Here is a 15,310-nt window from a genome sequence, read left to right as displayed (position 1 = left end):
GCAGTCAGGAGAAGAAAGGAGAAGAAAAGGTAGAAGGTCGACTTGAGGGAGGGAAAAAAAAAATGCCTACGGCACCTGGTATTCCCAGGTGGTCACCCATCCAAGTACTAACCAGGCCCAACCCTGGTTGGCTTCCGAGATCAGACGAGATCGGGCATATTCAGGGCAGTGTGGCCGTAGGCATGAGGATGTCTCCTCTAAGTCCTCATGGCCTTTATCTAGCGTGCTTCCATGCATGCACCCCTTGCGGGCGGTGAAGAAAGTTAGGACAATAAGAGTAAGCATAGTTGCGGTGCAGTCAGGAGAAGAAAGGAGAAGAAAAGGTAGAAGGTCGACTTGAGGGAGGGAAAAAAAAAATGCCTACGGCACCTGGTATTCCCAGGTGGTCACCCATCCAAGTACTAACCAGGCCCAACCCTGGTTGGCTTCCGAGATCAGACGAGATCGGGCATATTCAGGGCAGTGTGGCCGTAGGCATGAGGATGTCTCCTCTAAGTCCTCATGGCCTTTATCTAGCGTGCTTCCATGCATGCACCCCTTGCGGGCGGTGAAGAAAGTTAGGACAATAAGCGTAAGCATAGTTGCGGTGCAGTCAGGAGAAGAAAGGAGAAGAAAAGGTAGAAGGTCGACTTGAGGGAGGGAAAAAAAAAATGCCTACGGCACCTGGTATTCCCAGGTGGTCACCCATCCAAGTACTAACCAGGCCCAACCCTGGTTGGCTTCCGAGATCAGACGAGATCGGGCATATTCAGGGCAGTGTGGCCGTAGGCATGAGGATGTCTCTTCTAAGTCCTCATGGCCTTTATCTAGCGTGCTTCCATGCATGCACCCCTTGCGGGCGGTGAAGAAAGTTAGGACAATAAGAGTAAGCATAGTTGCGGTGCAGTCAGGAGAAGAAAGGAGAAGAAAAGGTAGAAGGTCGACTTGAGGGAGGGAAAAAAAAAATGCCTACGGCACCTGGTATTCCCAGGTGGTCACCCATCCAAGTACTAACCAGGCCCAACCCTGGTTGGCTTCCGAGATCAGACGAGATCGGGCATATTCAGGGCAGTGTGGCCGTAGGCATGAGGATGTCTCCTCTAAGTCCTCATGGCCTTTATCTAGCGTGCTTCCATGCATGCACCCCTTGCGGGCGGTGAAGAAAGTTAGGACAATAAGAGTAAGCATAGTTGCGGTGCAGTCAGGAGAAGAAAGGAGAAGAAAAGGTAGAAGGTCGACTTGAGGGAGGGAAAAAAAAAATGCCTACGGCACCTGGTATTCCCAGGTGGTCACCCATCCAAGTACTAACCAGGCCCAACCCTGGTTGGCTTCCGAGATCAGACGAGATCGGGCATATTCAGGGCAGTGTGGCCGTAGGCATGAGGATGTCTCCTCTAAGTCCTCATGGCCTTTATCTAGCGTGCTTCCATGCATGCACCCCTTGCGGGCGGTGAAGAAAGTTAGGACAATAAGAGTAAGCATAGTTGCGGTGCAGTCAGGAGAAGAAAGGAGAAGAAAAGGTAGAAGGTCGACTTGAGGGAGGGAAAAAAAAAATGCCTACGGCACCTGGTATTCCCAGGTGGTCACCCATCCAAGTACTAACCAGGCCCAACCCTGGTTGGCTTCCGAGATCAGACGAGATCGGGCATATTCAGGGCAGTGTGGCCGTAGGCATGAGGATGTCTCCTCTAAGTCCTCATGGCCTTTATCTAGCGTGCTTCCATGCATGCACCCCTTGCGGGCGGTGAAGAAAGTTAGGACAATAAGAGTAAGCATAGTTGCGGTGCAGTCAGGAGAAGAAAGGAGAAGAAAAGGTAGAAGGTCGACTTGAGGGAGTGAAAAAAAAAAAATGCCTACGGCACCTGGTATTCCCAGGTGGTCACCCATCCAAGTACTAACCAGGCCCAACCCTGGTTGGCTTCCGAGATCAGACGAGATCGGGCATATTCAGGGCAGTGTGGCCGTAGGCATGAGGATGTCTCCTCTAAGTCCTCATGGCCTTTATCTAGCGTGCTTCCATGCATGCACCCCTTGCGGGCGGTGAAGAAAGTTAGGACAATAAGAGTAAGCATAGTTGCGGTGCAGTCAGGAGAAGAAAGGAGAAGAAAAGGTAGAAGGTCGACTTGAGGGAGGGAAAAAAAAAATGCCTACGGCACCTGGTATTCCCAGGTGGTCACCCATCCAAGTACTAACCAGGCCCAACCCTGGTTGGCTTCCGAGATCAGACGAGATCGGGCATATTCAGGGCAGTGTGGCCGTAGGCATGAGGATGTCTCCTCTAAGTCCTCATGGCCTTTATCTAGCGTGCTTCCATGCATGCACCCCTTGCGGGCGGTGAAGAAAGTTAGGACAATAAGAGTAAGCATAGTTGCGGTGCAGTCAGGAGAAGAAAGGAGAAGAAAAGGTAGAAGGTCGACTTGAGGGAGGGAAAAAAAAAATGCCTACGGCACCTGGTATTCCCAGGTGGTCACCCATCCAAGTACTAACCAGGCCCAACCCTGGTTGGCTTCCGAGATCAGACGAGATCGGGCATATTCAGGGCAGTGTGGCCGTAGGCATGAGGATGTCTCCTCTAAGTCCTCATGGCCTTTATCTAGCGTGCTTCCATGCATGCACCCCTTGCGGGCGGTGAAGAAAGTTAGGACAATAAGAGTAAGCATAGTTGCGGTGCAGTCAGGAGAAGAAAGGAGAAGAAAAGGTAGAAGGTCGACTTGAGGGAGGGAAAAAAAAAATGCCTACGGCACCTGGTATTCCCAGGTGGTCACCCATCCAAGTACTAACCAGGCCCAACCCTGGTTGGCTTCCGAGATCAGACGAGATCGGGCATATTCAGGGCAGTGTGGCCGTAGGCATGAGGATGTCTCCTCTAAGTCCTCATGGCCTTTATCTAGCGTGCTTCCATGCATGCACCCCTTGCGGGCGGTGAAGAAAGTTAGGACAATAAGAGTAAGCATAGTTGCGGTGCAGTCAGGAGAAGAAAGGAGAAGAAAAGGTAGAAGGTCGACTTGAGGGAGGGAAAAAAAAAATGCCTACGGCACCTGGTATTCCCAGGTGGTCACCCATCCAAGTACTAACCAGGCCCAACCCTGGTTGGCTTCCGAGATCAGACGAGATCGGGCATATTCAGGGCAGTGTGGCCGTAGGCATGAGGATGTCTCCTCTAAGTCCTCATGGCCTTTATCTAGCGTGCTTCCATGCATGCACCCCTTGCGGGCGGTGAAGAAAGTTAGGACAATAAGAGTAAGCATAGTTGCGGTGCAGTCAGGAGAAGAAAGGAGAAGAAAAGGTAGAAGGTCGACTTGAGGGAGGGAAAAAAAAAATGCCTACGGCACCTGGTATTCCCAGGTGGTCACCCATCCAAGTACTAACCAGGCCCAACCCTGGTTGGCTTCCGAGATCAGACGAGATCGGGCATATTCAGGGCAGTGTGGCCGTAGGCATGAGGATGTCTCCTCTAAGTCCTCATGGCCTTTATCTAGCGTGCTTCCATGCATGCACCCCTTGCGGGCGGTGAAGAAAGTTAGGACAATAAGAGTAAGCATAGTTGCGGTGCAGTCAGGAGAAGAAAGGAGAAGAAAAGGTAGAAGGTCGACTTGAGGGAGGGAAAAAAAAAATGCCTACGGCACCTGGTATTCCCAGGTGGTCACCCATCCAAGTACTAACCAGGCCCAACCCTGGTTGGCTTCCGAGATCAGACGAGATCGGGCATATTCAGGGCAGTGTGGCCGTAGGCATGAGGATGTCTCCTCTAAGTCCTCATGGCCTTTATCTAGCGTGCTTCCATGCATGCACCCCTTGCGGGCGGTGAAGAAAGTTAGGACAATAAGAGTAAGCATAGTTGCGGTGCAGTCAGGAGAAGAAAGGAGAAGAAAAGGTAGAAGGTCGACTTGAGGGAGGGAAAAAAAAAATGCCTACGGCACCTGGTATTCCCAGGTGGTCACCCATCCAAGTACTAACCAGGCCCAACCCTGGTTGGCTTCCGAGATCAGACGAGATCGGGCATATTCAGGGCAGTGTGGCCGTAGGCATGAGGATGTCTCCTCTAAGTCCTCATGGCCTTTATCTAGCGTGCTTCCATGCATGCACCCCTTGCGGGCGGTGAAGAAAGTTAGGACAATAAGAGTAAGCATAGTTGCGGTGCAGTCAGGAGAAGAAAGGAGAAGAAAAGGTAGAAGGTCGACTTGAGGGAGGGAAAAAAAAAATGCCTACGGCACCTGGTATTCCCAGGTGGTCACCCATCCAAGTACTAACCAGGCCCAACCCTGGTTGGCTTCCGAGATCAGACGAGATCGGGCATATTCAGGGCAGTGTGGCCGTAGGCATGAGGATGTCTCCTCTAAGTCCTCATGGCCTTTATCTAGCGTGCTTCCATGCATGCACCCCTTGCGGGCGGTGAAGAAAGTTAGGACAATAAGAGTAAGCATAGTTGCGGTGCAGTCAGGAGAAGAAAGGAGAAGAAAAGGTAGAAGGTCGACTTGAGGGAGGGAAAAAAAAAATGCCTACGGCACCTGGTATTCCCAGGTGGTCACCCATCCAAGTACTAACCAGGCCCAACCCTGGTTGGCTTCCGAGATCAGACGAGATCGGGCATATTCAGGGCAGTGTGGCCGTAGGCATGAGGATGTCTCCTCTAAGTCCTCATGGCCTTTATCTAGCGTGCTTCCATGCATGCACCCCTTGCGGGCGGTGAAGAAAGTTAGGACAATAAGAGTAAGCATAGTTGCGGTGCAGTCAGGAGAAGAAAGGAGAAGAAAAGGTAGAAGGTCGACTTGAGGGAGGGAAAAAAAAAATGCCTACGGCACCTGGTATTCCCAGGTGGTCACCCATCCAAGTACTAACCAGGCCCAACCCTGGTTGGCTTCCGAGATCAGACGAGATCGGGCATATTCAGGGCAGTGTGGCCGTAGGCATGAGGATGTCTCCTCTAAGTCCTCATGGCCTTTATCTAGCGTGCTTCCATGCATGCACCCCTTGCGGGCGGTGAAGAAAGTTAGGACAATAAGAGTAAGCATAGTTGCGGTGCAGTCAGGAGAAGAAAGGAGAAGAAAAGGTAGAAGGTCGACTTGAGGGAGGGAAAAAAAAAATGCCTACGGCACCTGGTATTCCCAGGTGGTCACCCATCCAAGTACTAACCAGGCCCAACCCTGGTTGGCTTCCGAGATCAGACGAGATCGGGCATATTCAGGGCAGTGTGGCCGTAGGCATGAGGATGTCTCCTCTAAGTCCTCATGGCCTTTATCTAGCGTGCTTCCATGCATGCACCCCTTGCGGGCGGTGAAGAAAGTTAGGACAATAAGAGTAAGCATAGTTGCGGTGCAGTCAGGAGAAGAAAGGAGAAGAAAAGGTAGAAGGTCGACTTGAGGGAGGGAAAAAAAAAATGCCTACGGCACCTGGTATTCCCAGGTGGTCACCCATCCAAGTACTAACCAGGCCCAACCCTGGTTGGCTTCCGAGATCAGACGAGATCGGGCATATTCAGGGCAGTGTGGCCGTAGGCATGAGGATGTCTCCTCTAAGTCCTCATGGCCTTTATCTAGCGTGCTTCCATGCATGCACCCCTTGCGGGCGGTGAAGAAAGTTAGGACAATAAGAGTAAGCATAGTTGCGGTGCAGTCAGGAGAAGAAAGGAGAAGAAAAGGTAGAAGGTCGACTTGAGGGAGGGAAAAAAAAAATGCCTACGGCACCTGGTATTCCCAGGTGGTCACCCATCCAAGTACTAACCAGGCCCAACCCTGGTTGGCTTCCGAGATCAGACGAGATCGGGCATATTCAGGGCAGTGTGGCCGTAGGCATGAGGATGTCTCCTCTAAGTCCTCATGGCCTTTATCTAGCGTGCTTCCATGCATGCACCCCTTGCGGGCGGTGAAGAAAGTTAGGACAATAAGAGTAAGCATAGTTGCGGTGCAGTCAGGAGAAGAAAGGAGAAGAAAAGGTAGAAGGTCGACTTGAGGGAGGGAAAAAAAAAATGCCTACGGCACCTGGTATTCCCAGGTGGTCACCCATCCAAGTACTAACCAGGCCCAACCCTGGTTGGCTTCCGAGATCAGACGAGATCGGGCATATTCAGGGCAGTGTGGCCGTAGGCATGAGGATGTCTCCTCTAAGTCCTCATGGCCTTTATCTAGCGTGCTTCCATGCATGCACCCCTTGCGGGCGGTGAAGAAAGTTAGGACAATAAGAGTAAGCATAGTTGCGGTGCAGTCAGGAGAAGAAAGGAGAAGAAAAGGTAGAAGGTCGACTTGAGGGAGGGAAAAAAAAAATGCCTACGGCACCTGGTATTCCCAGGTGGTCACCCATCCAAGTACTAACCAGGCCCAACCCTGGTTGGCTTCCGAGATCAGACGAGATCGGGCATATTCAGGGCAGTGTGGCCGTAGGCATGAGGATGTCTCCTCTAAGTCCTCATGGCCTTTATCTAGCGTGCTTCCATGCATGCACCCCTTGCGGGCGGTGAAGAAAGTTAGGACAATAAGAGTAAGCATAGTTGCGGTGCAGTCAGGAGAAGAAAGGAGAAGAAAAGGTAGAAGGTCGACTTGAGGGAGGGAAAAAAAAAATGCCTACGGCACCTGGTATTCCCAGGTGGTCACCCATCCAAGTACTAACCAGGCCCAACCCTGGTTGGCTTCCGAGATCAGACGAGATCGGGCATATTCAGGGCAGTGTGGCCGTAGGCATGAGGATGTCTCCTCTAAGTCCTCATGGCCTTTATCTAGCGTGCTTCCATGCATGCACCCCTTGCGGGCGGTGAAGAAAGTTAGGACAATAAGAGTAAGCATAGTTGCGGTGCAGTCAGGAGAAGAAAGGAGAAGAAAAGGTAGAAGGTCGACTTGAGGGAGGGAAAAAAAAAATGCCTACGGCACCTGGTATTCCCAGGTGGTCACCCATCCAAGTACTAACCAGGCCCAACCCTGGTTGGCTTCCGAGATCAGACGAGATCGGGCATATTCAGGGCAGTGTGGCCGTAGGCATGAGGATGTCTCCTCTAAGTCCTCATGGCCTTTATCTAGCGTGCTTCCATGCATGCACCCCTTGCGGGCGGTGAAGAAAGTTAGGACAATAAGAGTAAGCATAGTTGCGGTGCAGTCAGGAGAAGAAAGGAGAAGAAAAGGTAGAAGGTCGACTTGAGGGAGGGAAAAAAAAAATGCCTACGGCACCTGGTATTCCCAGGTGGTCACCCATCCAAGTACTAACCAGGCCCAACCCTGGTTGGCTTCCGAGATCAGACGAGATCGGGCATATTCAGGGCAGTGTGGCCGTAGGCATGAGGATGTCTCCTCTAAGTCCTCATGGCCTTTATCTAGCGTGCTTCCATGCATGCACCCCTTGCGGGCGGTGAAGAAAGTTAGGACAATAAGAGTAAGCATAGTTGCGGTGCAGTCAGGAGAAGAAAGGAGAAGAAAAGGTAGAAGGTCGACTTGAGGGAGGAAAAAAAAAAATGCCTACGGCACCTGGTATTCCCAGGTGGTCACCCATCCAAGTACTAACCAGGCCCAACCCTGGTTGGCTTCCGAGATCAGACGAGATCGGGCATATTCAGGGCAGTGTGGCCGTAGGCATGAGGATGTCTCCTCTAAGTCCTCATGGCCTTTATCTAGCGTGCTTCCATGCATGCACCCCTTGCGGGCGGTGAAGAAAGTTAGGACAATAAGAGTAAGCATAGTTGCGGTGCAGTCAGGAGAAGAAAGGAGAAGAAAAGGTAGAAGGTCGACTTGAGGGAGGGAAAAAAAAAATGCCTACGGCACCTGGTATTCCCAGGTGGTCACCCATCCAAGTACTAACCAGGCCCAACCCTGGTTGGCTTCCGAGATCAGACGAGATCGGGCATATTCAGGGCAGTGTGGCCGTAGGCATGAGGATGTCTCCTCTAAGTCCTCATGGCCTTTATCTAGCGTGCTTCCATGCATGCACCCCTTGCGGGCGGTGAAGAAAGTTAGGACAATAAGAGTAAGCATAGTTGCGGTGCAGTCAGGAGAAGAAAGGAGAAGAAAAGGTAGAAGGTCGACTTGAGGGAGGGAAAAAAAAAATGCCTACGGCACCTGGTATTCCCAGGTGGTCACCCATCCAAGTACTAACCAGGCCCAACCCTGGTTGGCTTCCGAGATCAGACGAGATCAGGCATATTCAGGGCAGTGTGGCCGTAGGCATGAGGATGTCTCTTCTAAGTCCTCATGGCCTTTATCTAGCGTGCTTCCATGCATGCACCCCTTGCGGGCGGTGAAGAAAGTTAGGACAATAAGCGTAAGCATAGTTGCGGTGCAGTCAGGAGAAGAAAGGAGAAGAAAAGGTAGAAGGTCGACTTGAGGGAGGGAAAAAAAAAATGCCTACGGCACCTGGTATTCCCAGGTGGTCACCCATCCAAGTACTAACCAGGCCCAACCCTGGTTGGCTTCCGAGATCAGACGAGATCGGGCATATTCAGGGCAGTGTGGCCGTAGGCATGAGGATGTCTCCTCTAAGTCCTCATGGCCTTTATCTAGCGTGCTTCCATGCATGCACCCCTTGCGGGCGGTGAAGAAAGTTAGGACAATAAGAGTAAGCATAGTTGCGGTGCAGTCAGGAGAAGAAAGGAGAAGAAAAGGTAGAAGGTCGACTTGAGGGAGGGAAAAAAAAAATGCCTACGGCACCTGGTATTCCCAGGTGGTCACCCATCCAAGTACTAACCAGGCCCAACCCTGGTTGGCTTCCGAGATCAGACGAGATCGGGCATATTCAGGGCAGTGTGGCCGTAGGCATGAGAATGTCTCCTCTAAGTCCTCATGGCCTTTATCTAGCGTGCTTCCATGCATGCACCCCTTGCGGGCGGTGAAGAAAGTTAGGACAATAAGCGTAAGCATAGTTGCGGTGCAGTCAGGAGAAGAAAGGAGAAGAAAAGGTAGAAGGTCGACTTGAGGGAGGGAAAAAAAAATGCCTACGGCACCTGGTATTCCCAGGTGGTCACCCATCCAAGTACTAACCAGGCCCAACCCTGGTTGGCTTCCGAGATCAGACGAGATCGGGCATATTCAGGGCAGTGTGGCCGTAGGCATGAGGATGTCTCCTCTAAGTCCTCATGGCCTTTATCTAGCGTGCTTCCATGCATGCACCCCTTGCGGGCGGTGAAGAAAGTTAGGACAATAAGCGTAAGCATAGTTGCGGTGCAGTCAGGAGAAGAAAGGAGAAGAAAAGGTAGAAGGTCGACTTGAGGGAGGGAAAAAAAAAATGCCTACGGCACCTGGTATTCCCAGGTGGTCACCCATCCAAGTACTAACCAGGCCCAACCCTGGTTGGCTTCCGAGATCAGACGAGATCGGGCATATTCAGGGCAGTGTGGCCGTAGGCATGAGGATGTCTCTTCTAAGTCCTCATGGCCTTTATCTAGCGTGCTTCCATGCATGCACCCCTTGCGGGCGGTGAAGAAAGTTAGGACAATAAGAGTAAGCATAGTTGCGGTGCAGTCAGGAGAAGAAAGGAGAAGAAAAGGTAGAAGGTCGACTTGAGGGAGGGAAAAAAAAAATGCCTACGGCACCTGGTATTCCCAGGTGGTCACCCATCCAAGTACTAACCAGGCCCAACCCTGGTTGGCTTCCGAGATCAGACGAGATCGGGCATATTCAGGGCAGTGTGGCCGTAGGCATGAGGATGTCTCTTCTAAGTCCTCATGGCCTTTATCTAGCGTGCTTCCATGCATGCACCCCTTGCGGGCGGTGAAGAAAGTTAGGACAATAAGAGTAAGCATAGTTGCGGTGCAGTCAGGAGAAGAAAGGAGAAGAAAAGGTAGAAGGTCGACTTGAGGGAGGGAAAAAAAAAATGCCTACGGCACCTGGTATTCCCAGGTGGTCACCCATCCAAGTACTAACCAGGCCCAACCCTGGTTGGCTTCCGAGATCAGACGAGATCGGGCATATTCAGGGCAGTGTGGCCGTAGGCATGAGGATGTCTCCTCTAAGTCCTCATGGCCTTTATCTAGCGTGCTTCCATGCATGCACCCCTTGCGGGCGGTGAAGAAAGTTAGGACAATAAGAGTAAGCATAGTTGCGGTGCAGTCAGGAGAAGAAAGGAGAAGAAAAGGTAGAAGGTCGACTTGAGGGAGGGAAAAAAAAAATGCCTACGGCACCTGGTATTCCCAGGTGGTCACCCATCCAAGTACTAACCAGGCCCAACCCTGGTTGGCTTCCGAGATCAGACGAGATCGGGCATATTCAGGGCAGTGTGGCCGTAGGCATGAGGATGTCTCCTCTAAGTCCTCATGGCCTTTATCTAGCGTGCTTCCATGCATGCACCCCTTGCGGGCGGTGAAGAAAGTTAGGACAATAAGCGTAAGCATAGTTGCGGTGCAGTCAGGAGAAGAAAGGAGAAGAAAAGGTAGAAGGTCGACTTGAGGGAGGGAAAAAAAAAATGCCTACGGCACCTGGTATTCCCAGGTGGTCACCCATCCAAGTACTAACCAGGCCCAACCCTGGTTGGCTTCCGAGATCAGACGAGATCGGGCATATTCAGGGCAGTGTGGCCGTAGGCATGAGGATGTCTCCTCTAAGTCCTCATGGCCTTTATCTAGCGTGCTTCCATGCATGCACCCCTTGCGGGCGGTGAAGAAAGTTAGGACAATAAGAGTAAGCATAGTTGCGGTGCAGTCAGGAGAAGAAAGGAGAAGAAAAGGTAGAAGGTCGACTTGAGGGAGGGAAAAAAAAAATGCCTACGGCACCTGGTATTCCCAGGTGGTCACCCATCCAAGTACTAACCAGGCCCAACCCTGGTTGGCTTCCGAGATCAGACGAGATCGGGCATATTCAGGGCAGTGTGGCCGTAGGCATGAGGATGTCTCCTCTAAGTCCTCATGGCCTTTATCTAGCGTGCTTCCATGCATGCACCCCTTGCGGGCGGTGAAGAAAGTTAGGACAATAAGAGTAAGCATAGTTGCGGTGCAGTCAGGAGAAGAAAGGAGAAGAAAAGGTAGAAGGTCGACTTGAGGGAGGGAAAAAAAAAATGCCTACGGCACCTGGTATTCCCAGGTGGTCACCCATCCAAGTACTAACCAGGCCCAACCCTGGTTGGCTTCCGAGATCAGACGAGATCGGGCATATTCAGGGCAGTGTGGCCGTAGGCATGAGGATGTCTCCTCTAAGTCCTCATGGCCTTTATCTAGCGTGCTTCCATGCATGCACCCCTTGCGGGCGGTGAAGAAAGTTAGGACAATAAGAGTAAGCATAGTTGCGGTGCAGTCAGGAGAAGAAAGGAGAAGAAAAGGTAGAAGGTCGACTTGAGGGAGGGAAAAAAAAAATGCCTACGGCACCTGGTATTCCCAGGTGGTCACCCATCCAAGTACTAACCAGGCCCAACCCTGGTTGGCTTCCGAGATCAGACGAGATCGGGCATATTCAGGGCAGTGTGGCCGTAGGCATGAGGATGTCTCCTCTAAGTCCTCATGGCCTTTATCTAGCGTGCTTCCATGCATGCACCCCTTGCGGGCGGTGAAGAAAGTTAGGACAATAAGAGTAAGCATAGTTGCGGTGCAGTCAGGAGAAGAAAGGAGAAGAAAAGGTAGAAGGTCGACTTGAGGGAGGGAAAAAAAAAATGCCTACGGCACCTGGTATTCCCAGGTGGTCACCCATCCAAGTACTAACCAGGCCCAACCCTGGTTGGCTTCCGAGATCAGACGAGATCGGGCATATTCAGGGCAGTGTGGCCGTAGGCATGAGGATGTCTCCTCTAAGTCCTCATGGCCTTTATCTAGCGTGCTTCCATGCATGCACCCCTTGCGGGCGGTGAAGAAAGTTAGGACAATAAGAGTAAGCATAGTTGCGGTGCAGTCAGGAGAAGAAAGGAGAAGAAAAGGTAGAAGGTCGACTTGAGGGAGGGAAAAAAAAAATGCCTACGGCACCTGGTATTCCCAGGTGGTCACCCATCCAAGTACTAACCAGGCCCAACCCTGGTTGGCTTCCGAGATCAGACGAGATCGGGCATATTCAGGGCAGTGTGGCCGTAGGCATGAGGATGTCTCCTCTAAGTCCTCATGGCCTTTATCTAGCGTGCTTCCATGCATGCACCCCTTGCGGGCGGTGAAGAAAGTTAGGACAATAAGAGTAAGCATAGTTGCGGTGCAGTCAGGAGAAGAAAGGAGAAGAAAAGGTAGAAGGTCGACTTGAGGGAGGGAAAAAAAAAATGCCTACGGCACCTGGTATTCCCAGGTGGTCACCCATCCAAGTACTAACCAGGCCCAACCCTGGTTGGCTTCCGAGATCAGACGAGATCGGGCATATTCAGGGCAGTGTGGCCGTAGGCATGAGGATGTCTCCTCTAAGTCCTCATGGCCTTTATCTAGCGTGCTTCCATGCATGCACCCCTTGCGGGCGGTGAAGAAAGTTAGGACAATAAGAGTAAGCATAGTTGCGGTGCAGTCAGGAGAAGAAAGGAGAAGAAAAGGTAGAAGGTCGACTTGAGGGAGGGAAAAAAAAAATGCCTACGGCACCTGGTATTCCCAGGTGGTCACCCATCCAAGTACTAACCAGGCCCAACCCTGGTTGGCTTCCGAGATCAGACGAGATCGGGCATATTCAGGGCAGTGTGGCCGTAGGCATGAGGATGTCTCCTCTAAGTCCTCATGGCCTTTATCTAGCGTGCTTCCATGCATGCACCCCTTGCGGGCGGTGAAGAAAGTTAGGACAATAAGAGTAAGCATAGTTGCGGTGCAGTCAGGAGAAGAAAGGAGAAGAAAAGGTAGAAGGTCGACTTGAGGGAGGGAAAAAAAAAATGCCTACGGCACCTGGTATTCCCAGGTGGTCACCCATCCAAGTACTAACCAGGCCCAACCCTGGTTGGCTTCCGAGATCAGACGAGATCGGGCATATTCAGGGCAGTGTGGCCGTAGGCATGAGGATGTCTCCTCTAAGTCCTCATGGCCTTTATCTAGCGTGCTTCCATGCATGCACCCCTTGCGGGCGGTGAAGAAAGTTAGGACAATAAGAGTAAGCATAGTTGCGGTGCAGTCAGGAGAAGAAAGGAGAAGAAAAGGTAGAAGGTCGACTTGAGGGAGGGAAAAAAAAAATGCCTACGGCACCTGGTATTCCCAGGTGGTCACCCATCCAAGTACTAACCAGGCCCAACCCTGGTTGGCTTCCGAGATCAGACGAGATCGGGCATATTCAGGGCAGTGTGGCCGTAGGCATGAGGATGTCTCCTCTAAGTCCTCATGGCCTTTATCTAGCGTGCTTCCATGCATGCACCCCTTGCGGGCGGTGAAGAAAGTTAGGACAATAAGAGTAAGCATAGTTGCGGTGCAGTCAGGAGAAGAAAGGAGAAGAAAAGGTAGAAGGTCGACTTGAGGGAGGGAAAAAAAAAATGCCTACGGCACCTGGTATTCCCAGGTGGTCACCCATCCAAGTACTAACCAGGCCCAACCCTGGTTGGCTTCCGAGATCAGACGAGATCGGGCATATTCAGGGCAGTGTGGCCGTAGGCATGAGGATGTCTCCTCTAAGTCCTCATGGCCTTTATCTAGCGTGCTTCCATGCATGCACCCCTTGCGGGCGGTGAAGAAAGTTAGGACAATAAGAGTAAGCATAGTTGCGGTGCAGTCAGGAGAAGAAAGGAGAAGAAAAGGTAGAAGGTCGACTTGAGGGAGGGAAAAAAAAAATGCCTACGGCACCTGGTATTCCCAGGTGGTCACCCATCCAAGTACTAACCAGGCCCAACCCTGGTTGGCTTCCGAGATCAGACGAGATCAGGCATATTCAGGGCAGTGTGGCCGTAGGCATGAGGATGTCTCCTCTAAGTCCTCATGGCCTTTATCTAGCGTGCTTCCATGCATGCACCCCTTGCGGGCGGTGAAGAAAGTTAGGACAATAAGAGTAAGCATAGTTGCGGTGCAGTCAGGAGAAGAAAGGAGAAGAAAAGGTAGAAGGTCGACTTGAGGGAGGGAAAAAAAAAATGCCTACGGCACCTGGTATTCCCAGGTGGTCACCCATCCAAGTACTAACCAGGCCCAACCCTGGTTGGCTTCCGAGATCAGACGAGATCGGGCATATTCAGGGCAGTGTGGCCGTAGGCATGAGGATGTCTCCTCTAAGTCCTCATGGCCTTTATCTAGCGTGCTTCCATGCATGCACCCCTTGCGGGCGGTGAAGAAAGTTAGGACAATAAGAGTAAGCATAGTTGCGGTGCAGTCAGGAGAAGAAAGGAGAAGAAAAGGTAGAAGGTCGACTTGAGGGAGGGAAAAAAAAAATGCCTACGGCACCTGGTATTCCCAGGTGGTCACCCATCCAAGTACTAACCAGGCCCAACCCTGGTTGGCTTCCGAGATCAGACGAGATCGGGCATATTCAGGGCAGTGTGGCCGTAGGCATGAGGATGTCTCCTCTAAGTCCTCATGGCCTTTATCTAGCGTGCTTCCATGCATGCACCCCTTGCGGGCGGTGAAGAAAGTTAGGACAATAAGAGTAAGCATAGTTGCGGTGCAGTCAGGAGAAGAAAGGAGAAGAAAAGGTAGAAGGTCGACTTGAGGGAGGGAAAAAAAAAATGCCTACGGCACCTGGTATTCCCAGGTGGTCACCCATCCAAGTACTAACCAGGCCCAACCCTGGTTGGCTTCCGAGATCAGACGAGATCGGGCATATTCAGGGCAGTGTGGCCGTAGGCATGAGGATGTCTCCTCTAAGTCCTCATGGCCTTTATCTAGCGTGCTTCCATGCATGCACCCCTTGCGGGCGGTGAAGAAAGTTAGGACAATAAGAGTAAGCATAGTTGCGGTGCAGTCAGGAGAAGAAAGGAGAAGAAAAGGTAGAAGGTCGACTTGAGGGAGGGAAAAAAAAAAAGCCTACGGCACCTGGTATTCCCAGGTGGTCACCCATCCAAGTACTAACCAGGCCCAACCCTGGTTGGCTTCCGAGATCAGACGAGATCGGGCATATTCAGGGCAGTGTGGCCGTAGGCATGAGGATGTCTCCTCTAAGTCCTCATGGCCTTTATCTAGCGTGCTTCCATGCATGCACCCCTTGCGGGCGGTGAAGAAAGTTAGGACAATAAGAGTAAGCATAGTTGCGGTGCAGTCAGGAGAAGAAAGGAGAAGAAAAGGTAGAAGGTCGACTTGAGGGAGGGAAAAAAAAAATGCCTACGGCACCTGGTATTCCCAGGTGGTCACCCATCCAAGTACTAACCAGGCCCAACCCTGGTTGGCTTCCGAGATCAGACGAGATCGGGCATATTCAGGGCAGTGTGGCCGTAGGCATGAGGATGTCTCCTCTAAGTCCTCATGGCCTTTATCTAGCGTGCTTCCATGCATGCACCCCTTGCGGGCGGTGAAGAAAGTTAGGACAATAAGAGTAAGCATAGTTGCGGTGCAGTCAGGAGAAGAAAGGAG

The 15,310-nt window shown here is 51.7% G+C and overlaps 52 non-coding genes across 52 annotated transcripts; all 52 read right to left on the bottom strand.

Annotated features, from left to right (window-relative positions):
- Positions 1 to 63: 63 nt before the first annotated feature.
- LOC115081815 lies at positions 64 to 182 on the bottom strand. Its single transcript, XR_003853888.1, has one exon. It is a non-coding gene; the product is annotated as a 5S ribosomal RNA (ribosomal RNA).
- A 175-nt stretch (positions 183 to 357) lies between these two features.
- Positions 358 to 476, bottom strand: LOC115081814. Its single transcript, XR_003853887.1, has one exon. It is a non-coding gene; the product is annotated as a 5S ribosomal RNA (ribosomal RNA).
- A 175-nt stretch (positions 477 to 651) lies between these two features.
- On the bottom strand, positions 652 to 770 carry LOC115081811. Its single transcript, XR_003853885.1, has one exon. It is a non-coding gene; the product is annotated as a 5S ribosomal RNA (ribosomal RNA).
- Positions 771 to 945: 175 nt separating this feature from the next.
- LOC115081810 lies at positions 946 to 1,064 on the bottom strand. Its single transcript, XR_003853884.1, has one exon. It is a non-coding gene; the product is annotated as a 5S ribosomal RNA (ribosomal RNA).
- Positions 1,065 to 1,239: 175 nt separating this feature from the next.
- Positions 1,240 to 1,358, bottom strand: LOC115081809. The gene has a single exon (XR_003853883.1). It is a non-coding gene; the product is annotated as a 5S ribosomal RNA (ribosomal RNA).
- A 175-nt stretch (positions 1,359 to 1,533) lies between these two features.
- On the bottom strand, positions 1,534 to 1,652 carry LOC115081808. The gene has a single exon (XR_003853882.1). It is a non-coding gene; the product is annotated as a 5S ribosomal RNA (ribosomal RNA).
- A 177-nt stretch (positions 1,653 to 1,829) lies between these two features.
- On the bottom strand, positions 1,830 to 1,948 carry LOC115081807. The gene has a single exon (XR_003853879.1). It is a non-coding gene; the product is annotated as a 5S ribosomal RNA (ribosomal RNA).
- Positions 1,949 to 2,123: 175 nt separating this feature from the next.
- On the bottom strand, positions 2,124 to 2,242 carry LOC115081932. Its single transcript, XR_003854007.1, has one exon. It is a non-coding gene; the product is annotated as a 5S ribosomal RNA (ribosomal RNA).
- Positions 2,243 to 2,417: 175 nt separating this feature from the next.
- On the bottom strand, positions 2,418 to 2,536 carry LOC115081931. Its single transcript, XR_003854006.1, has one exon. It is a non-coding gene; the product is annotated as a 5S ribosomal RNA (ribosomal RNA).
- Positions 2,537 to 2,711: 175 nt separating this feature from the next.
- On the bottom strand, positions 2,712 to 2,830 carry LOC115081930. Its single transcript, XR_003854004.1, has one exon. It is a non-coding gene; the product is annotated as a 5S ribosomal RNA (ribosomal RNA).
- Positions 2,831 to 3,005: 175 nt separating this feature from the next.
- Positions 3,006 to 3,124, bottom strand: LOC115081929. The gene has a single exon (XR_003854003.1). It is a non-coding gene; the product is annotated as a 5S ribosomal RNA (ribosomal RNA).
- A 175-nt stretch (positions 3,125 to 3,299) lies between these two features.
- LOC115081928 lies at positions 3,300 to 3,418 on the bottom strand. Its single transcript, XR_003854002.1, has one exon. It is a non-coding gene; the product is annotated as a 5S ribosomal RNA (ribosomal RNA).
- Positions 3,419 to 3,593: 175 nt separating this feature from the next.
- Positions 3,594 to 3,712, bottom strand: LOC115081926. Its single transcript, XR_003854000.1, has one exon. It is a non-coding gene; the product is annotated as a 5S ribosomal RNA (ribosomal RNA).
- Positions 3,713 to 3,887: 175 nt separating this feature from the next.
- On the bottom strand, positions 3,888 to 4,006 carry LOC115081924. The gene has a single exon (XR_003853999.1). It is a non-coding gene; the product is annotated as a 5S ribosomal RNA (ribosomal RNA).
- A 175-nt stretch (positions 4,007 to 4,181) lies between these two features.
- Positions 4,182 to 4,300, bottom strand: LOC115081923. The gene has a single exon (XR_003853998.1). It is a non-coding gene; the product is annotated as a 5S ribosomal RNA (ribosomal RNA).
- Positions 4,301 to 4,475: 175 nt separating this feature from the next.
- LOC115081922 lies at positions 4,476 to 4,594 on the bottom strand. Its single transcript, XR_003853997.1, has one exon. It is a non-coding gene; the product is annotated as a 5S ribosomal RNA (ribosomal RNA).
- Positions 4,595 to 4,769: 175 nt separating this feature from the next.
- LOC115081921 lies at positions 4,770 to 4,888 on the bottom strand. The gene has a single exon (XR_003853996.1). It is a non-coding gene; the product is annotated as a 5S ribosomal RNA (ribosomal RNA).
- A 175-nt stretch (positions 4,889 to 5,063) lies between these two features.
- LOC115081920 lies at positions 5,064 to 5,182 on the bottom strand. Its single transcript, XR_003853995.1, has one exon. It is a non-coding gene; the product is annotated as a 5S ribosomal RNA (ribosomal RNA).
- A 175-nt stretch (positions 5,183 to 5,357) lies between these two features.
- On the bottom strand, positions 5,358 to 5,476 carry LOC115081919. Its single transcript, XR_003853994.1, has one exon. It is a non-coding gene; the product is annotated as a 5S ribosomal RNA (ribosomal RNA).
- A 175-nt stretch (positions 5,477 to 5,651) lies between these two features.
- On the bottom strand, positions 5,652 to 5,770 carry LOC115081918. The gene has a single exon (XR_003853993.1). It is a non-coding gene; the product is annotated as a 5S ribosomal RNA (ribosomal RNA).
- Positions 5,771 to 5,945: 175 nt separating this feature from the next.
- On the bottom strand, positions 5,946 to 6,064 carry LOC115081917. Its single transcript, XR_003853992.1, has one exon. It is a non-coding gene; the product is annotated as a 5S ribosomal RNA (ribosomal RNA).
- A 175-nt stretch (positions 6,065 to 6,239) lies between these two features.
- LOC115081916 lies at positions 6,240 to 6,358 on the bottom strand. Its single transcript, XR_003853991.1, has one exon. It is a non-coding gene; the product is annotated as a 5S ribosomal RNA (ribosomal RNA).
- A 175-nt stretch (positions 6,359 to 6,533) lies between these two features.
- Positions 6,534 to 6,652, bottom strand: LOC115081914. The gene has a single exon (XR_003853988.1). It is a non-coding gene; the product is annotated as a 5S ribosomal RNA (ribosomal RNA).
- Positions 6,653 to 6,827: 175 nt separating this feature from the next.
- Positions 6,828 to 6,946, bottom strand: LOC115081913. The gene has a single exon (XR_003853987.1). It is a non-coding gene; the product is annotated as a 5S ribosomal RNA (ribosomal RNA).
- Positions 6,947 to 7,121: 175 nt separating this feature from the next.
- LOC115081912 lies at positions 7,122 to 7,240 on the bottom strand. Its single transcript, XR_003853986.1, has one exon. It is a non-coding gene; the product is annotated as a 5S ribosomal RNA (ribosomal RNA).
- Positions 7,241 to 7,415: 175 nt separating this feature from the next.
- Positions 7,416 to 7,534, bottom strand: LOC115081911. Its single transcript, XR_003853985.1, has one exon. It is a non-coding gene; the product is annotated as a 5S ribosomal RNA (ribosomal RNA).
- A 175-nt stretch (positions 7,535 to 7,709) lies between these two features.
- LOC115081910 lies at positions 7,710 to 7,828 on the bottom strand. Its single transcript, XR_003853984.1, has one exon. It is a non-coding gene; the product is annotated as a 5S ribosomal RNA (ribosomal RNA).
- A 175-nt stretch (positions 7,829 to 8,003) lies between these two features.
- LOC115081883 lies at positions 8,004 to 8,122 on the bottom strand. Its single transcript, XR_003853958.1, has one exon. It is a non-coding gene; the product is annotated as a 5S ribosomal RNA (ribosomal RNA).
- A 175-nt stretch (positions 8,123 to 8,297) lies between these two features.
- On the bottom strand, positions 8,298 to 8,416 carry LOC115081908. Its single transcript, XR_003853983.1, has one exon. It is a non-coding gene; the product is annotated as a 5S ribosomal RNA (ribosomal RNA).
- Positions 8,417 to 8,591: 175 nt separating this feature from the next.
- LOC115081907 lies at positions 8,592 to 8,710 on the bottom strand. The gene has a single exon (XR_003853982.1). It is a non-coding gene; the product is annotated as a 5S ribosomal RNA (ribosomal RNA).
- A 174-nt stretch (positions 8,711 to 8,884) lies between these two features.
- Positions 8,885 to 9,003, bottom strand: LOC115081906. Its single transcript, XR_003853981.1, has one exon. It is a non-coding gene; the product is annotated as a 5S ribosomal RNA (ribosomal RNA).
- Positions 9,004 to 9,178: 175 nt separating this feature from the next.
- Positions 9,179 to 9,297, bottom strand: LOC115081905. Its single transcript, XR_003853980.1, has one exon. It is a non-coding gene; the product is annotated as a 5S ribosomal RNA (ribosomal RNA).
- Positions 9,298 to 9,472: 175 nt separating this feature from the next.
- On the bottom strand, positions 9,473 to 9,591 carry LOC115081904. Its single transcript, XR_003853979.1, has one exon. It is a non-coding gene; the product is annotated as a 5S ribosomal RNA (ribosomal RNA).
- A 175-nt stretch (positions 9,592 to 9,766) lies between these two features.
- LOC115081902 lies at positions 9,767 to 9,885 on the bottom strand. Its single transcript, XR_003853976.1, has one exon. It is a non-coding gene; the product is annotated as a 5S ribosomal RNA (ribosomal RNA).
- Positions 9,886 to 10,060: 175 nt separating this feature from the next.
- LOC115081901 lies at positions 10,061 to 10,179 on the bottom strand. The gene has a single exon (XR_003853975.1). It is a non-coding gene; the product is annotated as a 5S ribosomal RNA (ribosomal RNA).
- Positions 10,180 to 10,354: 175 nt separating this feature from the next.
- LOC115081900 lies at positions 10,355 to 10,473 on the bottom strand. The gene has a single exon (XR_003853974.1). It is a non-coding gene; the product is annotated as a 5S ribosomal RNA (ribosomal RNA).
- Positions 10,474 to 10,648: 175 nt separating this feature from the next.
- On the bottom strand, positions 10,649 to 10,767 carry LOC115081899. Its single transcript, XR_003853973.1, has one exon. It is a non-coding gene; the product is annotated as a 5S ribosomal RNA (ribosomal RNA).
- A 175-nt stretch (positions 10,768 to 10,942) lies between these two features.
- Positions 10,943 to 11,061, bottom strand: LOC115081897. Its single transcript, XR_003853972.1, has one exon. It is a non-coding gene; the product is annotated as a 5S ribosomal RNA (ribosomal RNA).
- A 175-nt stretch (positions 11,062 to 11,236) lies between these two features.
- Positions 11,237 to 11,355, bottom strand: LOC115081896. The gene has a single exon (XR_003853971.1). It is a non-coding gene; the product is annotated as a 5S ribosomal RNA (ribosomal RNA).
- A 175-nt stretch (positions 11,356 to 11,530) lies between these two features.
- On the bottom strand, positions 11,531 to 11,649 carry LOC115081895. Its single transcript, XR_003853970.1, has one exon. It is a non-coding gene; the product is annotated as a 5S ribosomal RNA (ribosomal RNA).
- A 175-nt stretch (positions 11,650 to 11,824) lies between these two features.
- LOC115081894 lies at positions 11,825 to 11,943 on the bottom strand. Its single transcript, XR_003853969.1, has one exon. It is a non-coding gene; the product is annotated as a 5S ribosomal RNA (ribosomal RNA).
- Positions 11,944 to 12,118: 175 nt separating this feature from the next.
- LOC115081893 lies at positions 12,119 to 12,237 on the bottom strand. Its single transcript, XR_003853968.1, has one exon. It is a non-coding gene; the product is annotated as a 5S ribosomal RNA (ribosomal RNA).
- A 175-nt stretch (positions 12,238 to 12,412) lies between these two features.
- On the bottom strand, positions 12,413 to 12,531 carry LOC115081892. Its single transcript, XR_003853966.1, has one exon. It is a non-coding gene; the product is annotated as a 5S ribosomal RNA (ribosomal RNA).
- A 175-nt stretch (positions 12,532 to 12,706) lies between these two features.
- Positions 12,707 to 12,825, bottom strand: LOC115081890. The gene has a single exon (XR_003853964.1). It is a non-coding gene; the product is annotated as a 5S ribosomal RNA (ribosomal RNA).
- Positions 12,826 to 13,000: 175 nt separating this feature from the next.
- Positions 13,001 to 13,119, bottom strand: LOC115081889. Its single transcript, XR_003853963.1, has one exon. It is a non-coding gene; the product is annotated as a 5S ribosomal RNA (ribosomal RNA).
- A 175-nt stretch (positions 13,120 to 13,294) lies between these two features.
- LOC115081888 lies at positions 13,295 to 13,413 on the bottom strand. The gene has a single exon (XR_003853962.1). It is a non-coding gene; the product is annotated as a 5S ribosomal RNA (ribosomal RNA).
- Positions 13,414 to 13,588: 175 nt separating this feature from the next.
- On the bottom strand, positions 13,589 to 13,707 carry LOC115081881. Its single transcript, XR_003853956.1, has one exon. It is a non-coding gene; the product is annotated as a 5S ribosomal RNA (ribosomal RNA).
- Positions 13,708 to 13,882: 175 nt separating this feature from the next.
- On the bottom strand, positions 13,883 to 14,001 carry LOC115081882. Its single transcript, XR_003853957.1, has one exon. It is a non-coding gene; the product is annotated as a 5S ribosomal RNA (ribosomal RNA).
- A 175-nt stretch (positions 14,002 to 14,176) lies between these two features.
- On the bottom strand, positions 14,177 to 14,295 carry LOC115081871. Its single transcript, XR_003853946.1, has one exon. It is a non-coding gene; the product is annotated as a 5S ribosomal RNA (ribosomal RNA).
- A 175-nt stretch (positions 14,296 to 14,470) lies between these two features.
- On the bottom strand, positions 14,471 to 14,589 carry LOC115081859. The gene has a single exon (XR_003853933.1). It is a non-coding gene; the product is annotated as a 5S ribosomal RNA (ribosomal RNA).
- Positions 14,590 to 14,764: 175 nt separating this feature from the next.
- On the bottom strand, positions 14,765 to 14,883 carry LOC115081806. Its single transcript, XR_003853878.1, has one exon. It is a non-coding gene; the product is annotated as a 5S ribosomal RNA (ribosomal RNA).
- Positions 14,884 to 15,058: 175 nt separating this feature from the next.
- On the bottom strand, positions 15,059 to 15,177 carry LOC115081847. The gene has a single exon (XR_003853921.1). It is a non-coding gene; the product is annotated as a 5S ribosomal RNA (ribosomal RNA).
- Positions 15,178 to 15,310: the final 133 nt, after the last annotated feature.

The sequence above is a fragment of the Rhinatrema bivittatum genome, unplaced genomic scaffold (genome assembly GCF_901001135.1).
Source record: "Rhinatrema bivittatum unplaced genomic scaffold, aRhiBiv1.1, whole genome shotgun sequence".
NCBI classification, from domain to species: Eukaryota; Metazoa; Chordata; class Amphibia; order Gymnophiona; family Rhinatrematidae; genus Rhinatrema; species Rhinatrema bivittatum.
The sequence above is the reverse complement of the archived record's forward strand: the minus strand, read 5'-3'. Positions and strand labels throughout refer to the sequence as shown.